This window comes from Coptis chinensis, chromosome 2 (assembly GCF_015680905.1).
Source record: "Coptis chinensis isolate HL-2020 chromosome 2, ASM1568090v1, whole genome shotgun sequence".
In the NCBI taxonomy this organism is placed as follows: Eukaryota; Viridiplantae; Streptophyta; class Magnoliopsida; order Ranunculales; family Ranunculaceae; genus Coptis; species Coptis chinensis.
Genome location: NC_141457.1, coordinates 110,443,899 through 110,458,676, shown reverse-complemented (window position 1 = coordinate 110,458,676; position 14,778 = coordinate 110,443,899). Strand labels below are relative to the sequence as shown.

General features: G+C 35.5%; 1 long non-coding RNA gene across 8 annotated transcripts; it reads left to right on the top strand.

Moving 5' to 3' along the window:
* Nucleotides 1–1,726: 1,726 nt before the first annotated feature.
* Nucleotides 1,727–7,177, top strand: LOC147520544 (uncharacterized). 8 transcript variants are annotated; one of them, XR_015212668.1, is made up of 5 exons: nt 1,727–1,923; nt 2,045–4,545; nt 4,646–4,928; nt 6,290–6,374; nt 6,714–7,177. It is a non-coding gene; the product is annotated as an uncharacterized LOC147520544 (long non-coding RNA). The 8 variants fall into 8 exon arrangements; XR_015212670.1 differs by having other exon boundaries at nt 4,646–4,820; nt 6,290–7,177; XR_015212669.1 differs by having other exon boundaries at nt 4,646–4,856; nt 6,290–7,177.
* The last annotated feature ends 7,601 nt before the right edge of the window (nt 7,178–14,778 follow it).

Genomic DNA, 14,778 nt, shown 5'->3' with positions numbered 1-14,778 from the left:
TTTCACCTTTGCATTATACAATCTCACCTTGCTTTTCACAAAAATGGTGGAAAAAAGGGGAAATACTACGTACGTAGAGGGTGAATAATACTGGCTTGCATTGGGAATACTCTTAATATCATCTCTAGGTAGTAGTAGTGGTGTCAAATAAGCAATGAAGCCCTCATGCTTTGAGGGCCGGGCCAGCCCTACCCTCATTTACTTCGAGAGCCGGGTCGGGTCGGGCCAATACTTAAATCTCGAAGCCTTTACCCGCCCCTCAACCCTCTCGAGAGGGCTTGGAGGGCCAAACGTGAGGGCCAGATACTGTGTTATACATTTGATTTACAAAATAAATTTAGAAACATTAGTTAAAAATGATAAAATCGAATGCACTTCACAATTAAACCTTCAAACTACTAAAAAAAACTTATTAAAGTTGTATTAGTCAATTAAGATCAATTAAATTCATTTCATAAAATATTATAATGAAATTATAAGGTTGACAAATTTAATAGATAAACGTTTTTTTAAGTGATTTTTAGCATATTAATGTTAAAATGAAATATATTGTAAATGTTTTTATTAAAATATATGTAATAAATGTTGAGGCCTAATGAGGGGTCGGGCTTAAGAGGGCAAGTTTTTTAGTTTCAGCTTCAGTTCTTTACCCCTCCCTCCTCAAAGGCTTGAGGGGCGGTTGGGCCCAAAATTTATTATGTGTGAGGGCCTCATTTTGAGGGCTTTTTCGGCCCATGGGCCGGGTCGGGGTGGGCGTGCTAAGAGTTTGAGGGCCATTTTGACACCCCTAGGTAGTAGTATCACTTTTTTCAACCTAGGCTACAGTAGTACTTTTTTCAACCTAGGCTACAGTAGTATTGGCGCGTGACATTACCAATTGCGCGCTTAGTAAACCCTACATTCAAATTTGCGTCCCATATTTGCGACCGCAGTTTTTCAAATTTTGCCGTAAAATTCGGAGGTGATACTAAGCTGGTCTAAATTTCTTAAGTTAGGTGCTTATTTCCCACGCTACCCCCAGATTTTAGGATTTTGCTATAAAAGAAGGGTGAATCACAGTGATCAGTTGTTCTAATAAAAAAATGCCCCTTCCTCTTTTCTCTATTACTAGTTTGAAGGATGAATTATAGGTTTTACAGTGTGAATAAGAATCATGTTTTCTTTTCGAGTTGTTTTGAGTTCACGATGATTAATTTTAGCAGCATATAAAAACGGTATCTTTCCCTTATTTTATTTTTCTCAGTTAGATTAAATTAATTATTATCAATTATCAACGATTGTGGAATTAGGGTTTATTATTTACTCATTAAAATTCAGTTAACAACTCTTATCTTTCTCACTAGTGCACACAATACACTGATTTCTAGCCTGAAGCAATGATTGGTGAATGTATTCTCTTCATGCGTGAGGGGATGTTTTTATTACTCATGGTAATAGATCTATTTATTGGTTTCATTTTAGAATATGTTCTGATTATCCTGAATTTTTTACTATCTGACGATAATAATTTAATGTTTATATGTTTATTATTATGCCCGCTTAGGATTTTCTGCTTATGCTATGCTTATTGTTGCAACTGAAATCAGAGGTCCATTGGGATATCCACAAGGTTAAGAAGTTCCACTGTTTTTCCAACTGAAATCGTGTTTATATGCTTATAGTTGGGTTTGACTAACTTGGTCTTCACTGGTTAGGATTTGCCAAATTATTGCTTCAACTGCAGGTCTTTGCTGGAGCATGGACAGCAATTCTAGTTTCTCTCGATAATGTGGGCATGTGGAACCTACGTGCACAGAATCTGAATGTTTGGTATCTAGGCCAGGAAGTGTATGTTAGTGTGGTTAATCCAGAGATATCAAACAAGACTGAGCTTCCTTTACCTGATAATGCAATCTACTGCGGTTTACTGACATATTTACAGAAGTAAGATTAAGAACCTTCTTCTGTATTTTAAATCATTCTCCTGACTTACTGGGATCGTTGCATGAAGATGCATTTTCTCACTTGAAACCTTAATATGACCCACTTTTTTACTCGTCTGCAGGACTCAAGCTCATAAAGTAAGTTTCTCTGGAGCAGAAACAGTTTGCAGGGCCCAAGTGGAATCTCAAGTGGAAGTAGTCTGTGGGTAATTAAATCAGTGCGATGGTAATCTTTCTTTTATTTTTCTCGGAATCTCCCTTCCTCTCTAAAGCTAAATTTTGGCTTTTTTAGTTATTATCATTATTACAAATTGAAGGGTTTTGCAGTTCTAGTTCTAAAGCTAAGTACAAAGAAGCAAGTTTTCTTTTCGAGTCGTTTGAGTTCACGATAATCTTCAGTCGTGATTAATTTAGCAGCATGTAAAAGCGGTATCTTTCCCTTATTTTTTTTTCTCAGTTAGATTAATTAATTATCATCAATTAGCAACAATTGTGGAATTAGGGTTTATTATTTACTTAATACAATTCAATTGTTTCTTCTCTGCTAAATTGTAATCATTCTCTATTGCTTAACAACTCTTGTCTTTCTCACTAGTGCACACAATACACTGATTTCTAGCCTGAAGTAATGATTTGCTAAAATTATTCTATCTGATTTCAAAACAATGATTCACTGCTTTTTATTTCGAAAACACATCCTTTACGTGCATCTTAAATATTTTTGAGAGAACAGATGCTGATCAACCCAAATGTATTGGTTCTGGCGCCACTTCTAGAAAAAAGTATTTTGTGCTTCTGTTTTTCCAAAAACAATTCTACTCCTTTTGTTTAACTTACTCTCAAGGTGTCTTTGGTTGTAAGGGGGACCGTTGTGGGTGCATCTCACTTGGTAGTAGAAAAGTTACATGCAGTAAGAGGCATTGGCGAATGTATTCTCCACACTTGTGAATCTTTCTATGGAAGAATTCATGGCGTGAGGGGCGTGGAGAAATTACACTTTCCAAGTTGCTTGCCTACTTCATGGAACTTCTTTTGTATCAAATGAGTCTTGCCCTCGTCAAAATTCTCTCAATCAGTAAGCACCAAACTGTTTCTTAAATGTTTTTGCGCTTCTTGCTTGAAAACCTTTTCACAAATATCTCCAAAACACATTTGACACAGATTATAAACCTCAATTCAAAAGATCATAATATGTCTCCATTATTTTGAAAGTTCATATTATTGTTGGAAAACCCTTTACTTATATTTACAAAATTTTCCTTGGCCCAAAATATTATTTTTAAAACAAAAAGGGGTTTGAAAATTCATCTCTTCCTTTTTCAAAAAAAAAAAACAAAGTGGTACATCTCTTGTGGAAAGTATTCATTGCTTTATGCTTCTGTTCTACAAATAATTTATCATGTCCTTTTTTGAACATACAGTGTTTTGCAATAAGAGTTCATGGTTTCTCAGTTCTCCAATTTGATTAAACATACATATCTTCCTTCTTAAAATGAAATGTATTTCCTTCGAAAGTTTCTCTTTCTTTTGAAAGAATGTTTGTGTTCTTTTTTATTTTCTTTTTGTTTGGATGACTACATTTCTTTTCAAGGCATTTCTTTTTTCTGCTTCAAATTCCAGAAAACTTTCACATGGTACGACAAGTCTATAGGGTGGCGGAAAGCTACACGCTGTTATGTGATTCCTAGACGCATAAGATGAAATTGGGCAGCTTGCTCGTCTGCTTTGTTGATTGTTACAATGGTGGTGATAAGACACTCATTGGTACAAATCTAACGACTTAAATTTATTTTCCTTGCTCAGTTGGTAAATCAACTCTGAAAACTATGTTTGTCCTTGATAAACTACATGTTGTAGGTTATGTGATTTTCACAAATCATGTGATACTGTCATTTACCGCCCTTAGTCACACAGAACACCACTGTCCCTTTCAATCACCCATCTAGCCTTTATTAAAACCTCCGGATAGTGGTGGTTCTCAAGTTACATGACTAAGTCCCACATGACTATTTGGTGATTGAGAGGGGCAGTGATCTGCTTTAGTACATTTTGATTTAAAATAATATGTTTGAATGGGATAATATTGACTGATCTCTTGCATGAGAAAATATCGAGGTATATCATATCTGTATTTTTTTGTGTGTGTGTACATACATTTTCTCAATTTTATATGTGTTGTAAAGGATGCCTTAATTTGCTTAGGTAGTAAACTAGATAAGTTGTGTTTTCAGTGTTATGTTAGCTTCACAAGTCACTGTGATGTAAATTATCAACTTGATTACTTAATACTTATGACTATTAATACATACATCTGGTGCAAATATTTGTGTTCTCGAATGGATCTGTAAGCTTAAATGATTAGAGCACTCATAGTTGAGAGGATTGGTGGTTCAAATCCATCTGGATCCAATGATGGAACTAGATCTGATTAGCTATTCACAAATTAAATATGTTTCTGTTTAATACCATTGGGTTATAGTTGTTTGTGTCGTTAATATATAGATAACTAACAGCTGAGAACTGGTTATGTTTGTGTTGCAATGGCTCCTTTGCAGCCGAAGCGTTAACAAGCACATGCTTCAGCATTTCATGAAAGAAACTGTTATCTGGCATTGAGTTATAGGTATCCGTTATTCTACTTTGTTTTTCGTTTTTACTTTTTACTGGCATCTTGTTTCAGGTCACAATGGTTTATCTGTTGGGTGATTCCTTTCTTATGTCAGGGAGTTATACAAACTCTGATGCGCTAGAAGCACTGCCACTGGTTAGGGGATTGTTGATATAGGCAAATATTCTGAAGCTGCCTAAGCCACCTTCAAATTTTTGGACAAGCTGTCGGATGCATGCGTCTTTCTTCTTATATCTTGCACTTGTGAACTTTACTTAAAGACATAGCTGGTATAAATTTATCACACATTTTGCGTTTTTTATTAGGTGAGTCCAGATTAATTTAATACAAACATATTTCCATGTGTTTACGTGATTACAAAGCTATGCCCATGCAAGGTATATTTAGTGTATAGACCTTGCAAATAAGTTCCATCATCTATTTACACTGTATGGTGGTCCTTTTTGTTGGAACTGGAAGTCTTGTAATTTTTCTATCTTTTTCTGTTAATTGGACCATCACAACAATTTTAATTTTTGAAAGATACCATAAAGCACTCATTAGTGTCGTGATGGTTATTATTATTATTATTGTTGTTTTCCATGTATAGCTGTCTAACAAGTCTCTGTATGAGGCCTTTTGTTTCCGCTTTCCTAGTATAATATTGTTCAATTTCTGTTTAAACAGTTGACCTCTTTGTGGAAATTTGATGAGGCTACATCATTAGGATATTTAGAGTTCTCTCTTGAAAGCAATCTTCAAATAGTTTGGTTTTTTTTTCTTATAATGTCCACATTTGAAGGTCTACCTGCCTTTAGGTGACCTTTCTTTTTGGATTATATCTACAAAAGTTGGTTGGTACAACTAAATGAAATTAGAAACAATTAACACAATTCTCACATTAGATCTCAACAATTAACAGTATTTCACACATTTTTTTCAATTGATAAACAACCGTTAAATGTGAGAAATGCTTAAAAAAAATACCCCTTTAAGGAGGTAGGCTGGCTACACAATATTTTTCTGGAAGCCATGCTTTCGAAATTTAAGAGAGGCATCTATCTTGAAATTGACACAACTATACTATTTTAAAACGGTAGTTCTGAGCTTCTCTCTTAGTTAGTATTTGTATTCCTCAAGAATGTATAATCTTCAACTTCCATGAATATCCGCTCCATTTAACATTGCTAGGACTTGCAGTGATTTTGATTCTGTGACTAAAACCCGCTCCATTTAACATTTTTTAATAATATAATCTGGAGTAGTGGCTTGTAAACCTGTTTTTACCACATTTTTTCCCAACTTTGTTCCGTTATGTTGCCTGGAAATGGACTTCAACTGTACTGCAAGAGTCTGTTGGTGATAGTGATATTTTTTTTTTTGAAAAGTTTAGTCATGCCCCCTTCTAATTATACAGTAGGAGAGACATTTTCTAATCTCTAAGTTTGTTAGCTTGAAGTGTGATTGATAACTATTTGATTGGTAGATACCAAAATAGTCAACCTGGCCTGGCCTTACATACCTGAGTTCGTGACTGTGGCATTGGCCAGCACAATAAATATGGCAAGGACGGAAGGTCACCAAGTTGTAGGGTGAAAGGGAACATGGCCTTGTGTGATTATGGAGAAGGTTAAAATGAAACAGATCTCGACTCTTGAGACACTAAAGGAACAATAGTTGCTGTTAAGCTATATATTGATGTAGGTTAAGATTGATTGTGATATATTGTTGTGGGTAAAGATTGAATTATGCTTTACAGGTTTGCGCTTGAACACCCTATGCTTAGGTCTGTCGTCTGCTTTCAACTGACGTTCTCAACACTCTGTCATTTCCTTTTATCAAAGGTAAGCAAGCTATGATGTTTAGGGAGCAAAGGTAAGAAAAGGATACAGTGAATAAGTTACGAGTAGCCAAAAGATGTTTGGTAATAAGTATACTCGTTATGACATATTTGGTGTAAATATATTTGATTAACACATATTCAATGCAAATATATTTGTTAATGTGTGTTCTCTAATGGATTCATAAGCTCAAAATGGTTAGAGCACTCTAAGTTGAGAGGTTGATGGTTCAAGTCCATCTGGATCCAATTACAAAAGGAAATCTGTTTTCTCAAATTAAATAGGTTTTGTTGAATACTGTAGAAATATTGTTTCTGCTGGTAAAATATGGATATCTTACAGATGAGAATTGGTTATGTTTGTGCTGCAAAGACGTCCTTTACAGTCGAAGGCTTCAGCATTATCGGGAATGAAACCATTCTCTGGCATGGAGTTATAGGTATCCAACTATCAGTTATTCTACTTTCTTTTTTTGGTATCATACATACATCAGTAGAGGATTTCTGTGTCACTTGTACGTTCATTGTTTCTGGTCACTGTGCTTTATCTGTTTTGGTTCTTTCGTGTGATGCATATATTGGCATTCGGGCCATTTGACACTTATGAAATTGGCCACGTACTGGGATTTGGCGAGGCCCCACCATTTTGGATGATTGAATGTATGTGTCTTGTGACCAAGCTGAGTCTTAATGGCTGGTAAGAGTATTGAATCAGACATTGTGATATCTTAGGGCCGGGAGAGTAATAACTGTAAATCTATAATACAATTTATAGTTGATTTATAGTTGATTTGACTATTTAATATCTGCGTTTTGTGAAAGTAATGTACAATCTGTGATCACCCAATATCTGTCTATATTTTGTGAATGTAAGAAATTGAGGCTTGTGAAAAAAGTGGATTGATTCGAGTTATTCTAAAAGCTTGTTTGTTAATGATGAGGAGGAAAAAAATCGGTTCAGTTTCAGCACCATGTCTCTGAAGCAGTAATTGCTTCTATGGGTAGATGCCATAGATGCTGGCAACCAATACCATAGTCTCTTTCACCTCCCTTACAGATTTGCAAACTGACGGTACCATTGCCTTGAATATGTAATTATTTCTTACGAACGTGTGATTGTGGCGATTTCCTTAATTCTTGTTTTATGGCCTGGGCCTGGTACCTAGCAAAGAAAGTTTACTCATCTTGTATCTATTCCTTCAGGGGACGCTGGGTAAGGATTTGTATGAATTGTCCACACATGGTAGGGGGAGGTTTAGGAACCCGACTTGAAGAATGGGAAGGTGGCGCCATAATCATTTTGTGTTTCCTGATTTTCCGAAAGCGTTGTGGAATGGCTAGTTTTGAATCCTTGGGCGTGCATTAGGTGCATATAGTCATATAGATAGAAGTAAGCTGATCCCTTGCTTTGGCATCATTTTAACCTCCACTAGAATATGTGATCTATCTCGAGTTGTTTGTTATGTTGTTAGACTCTCACGATTCTATATTTCTAGTATCACAAGTATGCGAACCGTGCTACGCATCGGTGTTTTTTCAAATCTTTAAACACAATCATTTCTAACATCTCCTCGATAGTATGATTTTTTGAATTCTAGTTATAATCTAAAAAATAATATAAAAACATTAGGAGGGGTTGAATATAATTTGAGTGACGTTAATGAGATTTTCTAAATTATTTTAAATAATATAAGGGTGTGTTTGGAAGTTTTCCTTTGGAATTGGAATTGAAAATATAATTCCAAAACTAATTTCAATAAAAATTCTGAATATATGGAAATTTTTGGTAAAAACTTACAATTGTTTTTTGGGGAAAATTCCAAATGCATAAAAAGAAACAGGTTGATTTAATTTTCGAATTAATTAAGGGGAGGTCTAGTTCTAAAATCAATAAAATAAAGAGATTTTTGGTAAATTGTTTAAAAAGGAAAGAACCATTAGAATTAGGTTGGTTCTAAAATTTTTCCTCCTTCGGTTGAAAGATTCCCTAAAAATCCGCTATCATATAGTGTAGAGATTTTTTTTCTTCAACTTATTTAGGGTGTTCATATTAATAGCAGTACATCATTGAACCTCATTATGGTAGTTCAGTCGTCATCATCTCATAAAACTTACTGATGGAACTTACTGATGGAACATAATTTACCCATCCATAACAACTATGGGGCTAGGAAGGGACACAATGGGCTGGGCTTTAGACCTTCTTTGATTGACTGGACCGGGCTTGGACCCTGCGTTTCTATTAAGCCAGTCCAAATTTGACGCGGTTTGGGCTTATATTTCTCAAGTTGCCCCGGTGTAAAAATTTAAGGCGGTGGCTTATTTCCCACGCAACTCGGTTTTAGAATTTGCTATAAAAGGTGGGGGTGTTGGCTCATTACTCATTACAATTGAAAGATGTAGTGTGGAAGAGGAAGTCGTTCGAGATGATGGTGCTCTTCACTCTCTCTCTCTCTCTATTACTAGTCTTCATTCTAGAATGGTAATCTGCATTGTTACCCTGGAGTAATGATTTGGAAGCCGGTATTTTAACTTATTTCAGTACAATGATTCACTGTTTTTTTTATTTCGACAATTTGTTTTAAACCAAATCCTTCTATGTTCAAAGTTTACCTTCTCTCTGTTTTTTCAATCATAATATTGTGCTTCTTTTAAGAAAAACTGTTACGTGTATCCTAAATATTTTTTAGAGAAAAAAATATATATTGGTTTTGACACCACATCTAGAAAAAAGTATTTCGTGCTTCTGTTTTTTTTCTTAAAAAGGTCTGCTATTTTTTTTAAAAAACAAAAAACTTACTCTAAAGGTGTTTTTTGGCTGTAAGGGGGACGTTGCGGGTACATCTCACTTGTTAGTAGAAAAGTTACATGCAGTTAGAGGCATTTGCGAATGTATTCTCCACGTTTGTGAATTTTTGCATGTAAGAATTCATGGCGTGAGGGGCGTGGAGAAATTTCACTTGCCAATTTGCTTTCCTACTTCATGGAACTTCTTTTGTATCAAATGAGTCTTGCTTGTCAAATTCTCTCAATCAGTCGTAAGCATCAAACTTTTCCTTAAATCTTTTTGTGCTTCTTGTTTGAAACTCTTAACTTATACTTACAAAATTTTCCTTGGCCCAAAAGATTCTTTTTAAAAACAAAAAATGGGTTTGAAAAGTTATCTCTTCCTTTTGAAGAAGAAATACAGAGTGGTTTATGTTAGCTTCACAAGTCACTGTGATGTAAATTATTAACTTCATTTCGTATAATTCTTATAACTTCATTATAATCTGTATAGGAAGTACGTAATCAGGCAACTCGCTGTCCTTTTTTTATTCCCCCTCCCCTTTTCCCTCCCTAAGAGAAGCATATGATGTTTGGTGTTCCTGGCTTGTTGTGTGATATGTTACTGTGGTGTATTTGTGCGCGTGCAGAGGTATTTCTCTCTCAAGCAGTCAAGCTCTTATTGTTACATTCTGTAATCAGGAATGACTATGCAATTGAAATTGAGCGAGGAAATCTCACTTATCTTTCCCTACTGTTTTTTCCTATTACATATTGTGTTCCCTATTTAGTTGTTCTTTTTGTTCATATTTTGACTCAGTTTAGCATAACATTTCGTTTTACTTATTACCTAAGTAGGGAATCAAACTATATAATGGTTGTACTTATATGCTGTACAAATAACGGGGTTTTTTTTTTTTTTTTCTCATATCCTCACAAGCCCCTGATGCTAGCATTCTCTTGCCCTAGGCATAAGAACGTTGTCATGACTTTATTCAATGATTATAGGGAGAGCAAACATCTTGAAGAGCAAGCATATTTTGTTACACCCACTTCCTTTTGTGACATAAATATTAGCTTCGATTTAGAGTCTTTGCATATATTTTCAATTTTTTGGCAGTGGCATTCTAGATATTGATGTACATCTGGTTTGTGGACCACCCTGTACTCGATAACAGAGATGACATAGAAGTGATATGCCGCTTGGCTACTGAGACTATGGTTTGTTTAATTATTGTAATACATCAATTTTTTGATATTGTGTTAGAAATTGTATGTTCTGACGCGCCTTTTTAAGTTTGCATTTTGTTTTGCTAGGGACGAGGGTGTCCTCATCCGTCCAGCTTTGGTAGAACCTATGAAGCACGGACGCAAGTGTTGTTGTGCTGTGTCGGCATTGGACACACATCGGACGCTGCATGGATTCCTGTCTGACACAGTCAACATGGTCAGGATGCTGTCAACTGAGTATGACACGTAAGGACGCAGTCAAGATGGTTAGGATATTTGACTCGAGAAAAAGGAAAGATATTTTACTCTTGATCTAACATAAATTTCATTCCCTCTTCCCTCCTTCACAGCACCACTAACTTTTTGCCACCAGTTCACCAGTCTCAATACTCAACTGAATAATTATGAACTTATGATAGAAACAAACAACTCTTCCAAAGTTCCAAGAACCGCTGACGAATACCTTAAAGAAAATTCAACCGAGGGTTTCCACGATGGAAGATTGGGCTTCTAATGGGCTGCTGTTTTTTTTGTTAGGGGGGACATTCACCATGCTCTGTTGGGTCCTAAGGCAGGAAATAGCTCAAGATCTACTCACGACACTTCGGATAAATGGGTAAAATAATTTTTATATAAATTACTTTTCATTCTAGGTTTGATCTATCTATACATATCCCGTATTGATTAGTGGCCTATGATACTAACATTATGGTTTCTACAGACGACATTAATAAAGCATTTGCTGAGTTTGCTACAAGCTGTCTGTTGGATGGTCAAATGTTAACTTGTTAACATTGTCTGTATATGTGTATGTTGTTAGAATTGAAGTGATAAAAAAGCGACTAAAGTTAGTGGTGGACTGTAATCTAGGACATAAGTCAGTAATCCTAGCAGAAAAAAACCATGTCTGTTTACGTGGTTCATGTGAATGCATACAGCTACCAGTTTTGCTAGATTTTCTATCTGTAGAAAGAGTGTTTAATGTCGAAGAGGAATCTCACTTTGCAGTGAAGATTTTTCACGAGATAGGAGGCGTTTAAAACGTATACTTTTCAACCCTCAAGAAGGAGAAGTTTCACGGGGCAAGTGAACAAACAAAAAGAGGGAGTTATCTGTTTCATTGGAATTCTCTTCTGCAAAGTAAGACTATAAGATTATCAATGGAAATTCTCCCATACCATCTCAGACATACCTAAGTTTTTTCTTCTTTAATTGCGCTCATATTTACATGATTTCCTGCTTCTTTGTGATGCTTTATCTTTTAGTTATTAAGGCTGTGTTCTGTATATATATGTCCTTATTTTATATTTATATAAGATGTTCCCTACACTCTTTGACTAATTGTCTCCATTACTAGTTTTTAACAGTTGAAGGATGAATTCTAGGATGGTAATCACAGTTCCACATCAGTGCACACAATCTACATTGTTACCTTGGAATAATGATTTGGAAACCGGTAATTTTATACTAAAATTGTTCTATGAATCCATAACAATGATTCACTGTTTTTTATTTCGACAATTTGTTTTAAACCAAATCCTTCTATGTTGAAAGTGTACCTTCTCTCTGTTTTTCAATCATAATGTTGTGCTTCTTTTTAAAAAAACTGTTGCGTGTATCCTAAATATTTTTGAGAGAAAAAATGCTTCTTTAACCCAAATTTATTGGTTTTGACACCACATCTAGAAAAAAGTATTCTGTTTTTTTTTTTTTTTTACTTACTCTCATGGTGCCTTTGGCTGTGAGGGGGATTGTGGTGGGTGCATCTCACTTGGTAGTAGAAAAGTTACATGCAGTAAGAGGCATTTGTGAATGTATTTTCCATGCTTGTGAATTTTCCTATGGAACAATTCATGGCGTGGAGAAATTTCACTTGGCAATTTGCTTTTCCTACTTCATGGAAGTTCTTTTGTATCAAATGAGTCTTGCTCGTCAAAATTCTCTCAATCAGTCCTAAGTACCTAACTTTTCCTTAAATCTTTTTCGCGCTTCTTGTTTGAAAACCTTTTCACAAATATCTCCAAAACACATTTGACAGAGATCATAAACTTCAATTCAAAAGATCGTATTTTTCCATTACTTCATGAAAGTTCAGCTTAACTTATATTTACAAAATTTTCCTTGGCCCAAAAGTTTCTTTTTGAAACAAAAAGGGGTTTGAAAATTCATCTCTTCCATTTTGAAAAAGAAGTACATAGTGGTACATCTTTTGTGAAAAGTATTCATTGTTAATTGCTTATGTTCTACACAAAATTGATCATGTCCTTTTTTGCTTTGCAATAAGAGTTCATGGTTTTCAGTTTCTCCAATTTGATTAAACATACATCTCATCCTCCTTAAAAAGAAAATGTATTTCCTTCAAAAGTTTCTCTTTTTTCAAAACAGTTTTCATTTTCGTTTTTATGCCCCTTATTTTGGATGATTAAATTTCTTTTCAAGGCATCACTTTTTCTGCTTCAAATTCCAGAAAACTTTCGTACAGTACGACGGGATATAGGAAACCAAGTGGGAAGCGGAAAGCTACATGCTGTTATATGATTCCTAGAAAATACGCATAAGATGACAATGGTTCTAATAAGACACTCATTGGTACAAATCTAATGACTTAATTTATTTTCCTTCTCTAGTAGGTAAATCAACTCTGAAATCTTTGTTTGTCCTTGATAAATTATATGTTGTAGGTTATGTTGTTTTTACAAATCATCACAAGCCCATGACACTGTCCCCTTTCCCCCACCCTTAGTCACACAGAACACCGCTCCCCCTCTCAATCACCCATCCAAGCCTTCATTAGGACCGCTGGATAGTGGTGGTTCTCAAGTTATGCGACTAAGTCCCACCTGACCGCTGGATAGTGGTGGTTCTATATTTAGGCACCTTCTTTTCTTGGAGTGATGTTTGGATTTCAGAACGTGAAAAACAAACCTTAGATGTGAACAGTTCCATTTGATGTTCATACTTTTTAATTAAGTAGGTCATACTTTTTAATTAAGGTGAGTTGTGGTTAGGGTTTTGATTTATATCAGTCACTTTTTCTTAGTTATTTAGATGTGAACAGTTCCATTTGATGTTCTAGCAAAGAAGGTTGAAATGAAACTGATCTTGACTCTTGAGTTACAAAAGAAACAGTCGGCATTGTGCTATATGATTTATTGCTTTCTTCTGCTCTATAGGTTGGGATTGAACTATGCTTTACAGGTTTGAGCTGGATTACTCTCTGGCTATAGGACTGTCGTCTGCCTTTTCAGAGGAGGTCCTCTACTTTCTGTCATTACTTTCTGCAGATATGGAGCAAAATTAAGCAAAGGAGAAACTGAATAAGATCAAGGCTGTTATGACAAAACTCCCCAGATTACGTGTAGTTTTAAAGTTGTTTGGTTACAAGTACTCTAAAATATATTGTTCAGATATATTTATCAATGTGGGTTCTCTAATGGATTCATAAGATCGAAATGGTTAGAGTACTCTTAGTTGAGAGGTTGATTGTTCAAATCCATCTGGATCCAATGACGAAGGGAAATTTATTAGCTATTCACAAATTAAACTGTTTCTGTCAAATACCATAGATTATAGTTGTTTATGGATATCTTACAGCTGAGATCTGGTTATCTTGGTGGTGTAGGAGAGAAAGTTCAAATGAATTAGATCTCGACTCTTAAGTTACAACAAGAACAATCGCCATTACGCTATTTGATATATTGGTTTCTACTGGTTTATATTAAAGTAGCTTGGGATTGTATTATGCTTTACAGGTCTGCGCTTTAACTCTCTGTAGGACTGTCATCTGCCTTTTCAACTGAGGTCCTTAGCGTTCTCTCATTTACTTCTCTCAAGACCTCAAGGGTAAGACGTTTAGGGTGCTCATGTTTTGTGTCATTTTGCAGAAATGGAGCAGAGGTAAGTGAAGGAGACAGTGAATATGATCAAGCCAGTTAAGGACAAAGGACTACCAAGTTTCTGAGTAGTCCAAAAGTATGCTCTTGGCATTGAGTCCAAAAGCAGACGTTCAAGCCATACGGCAGCTACTATTTATTTTTGAAATTGCCCACGTACTGAAATTTGGTGAGCCGCCCCATCTTTTTGAATGATTGAATGTCTACTACATGCTTCTTGACTGTTAATGGCTGGTAAGACATTGTGCTCTTTTATGGCTGAGATTTTACTGCAATTTGGTCTATGATGTAGTTAACATATGTATTTTGTGATAGAAGTGTACGCAGCCAATGTCTAACGATAGTTACACACTTAAAGTGTAAAGAGCAGACGAAGAAGGAACTGGATTTTCCTCTTCTTTTTGTTGCCTCTCCCGTGCCCTTTCCTCTCACAATTGTTTATTGTTTTCATCTACTTTGGTGACAGGTTGGGGCTATCGTGGAATGGTTGTGCTGCTCGCCTGCTTGTTTGTAATACGA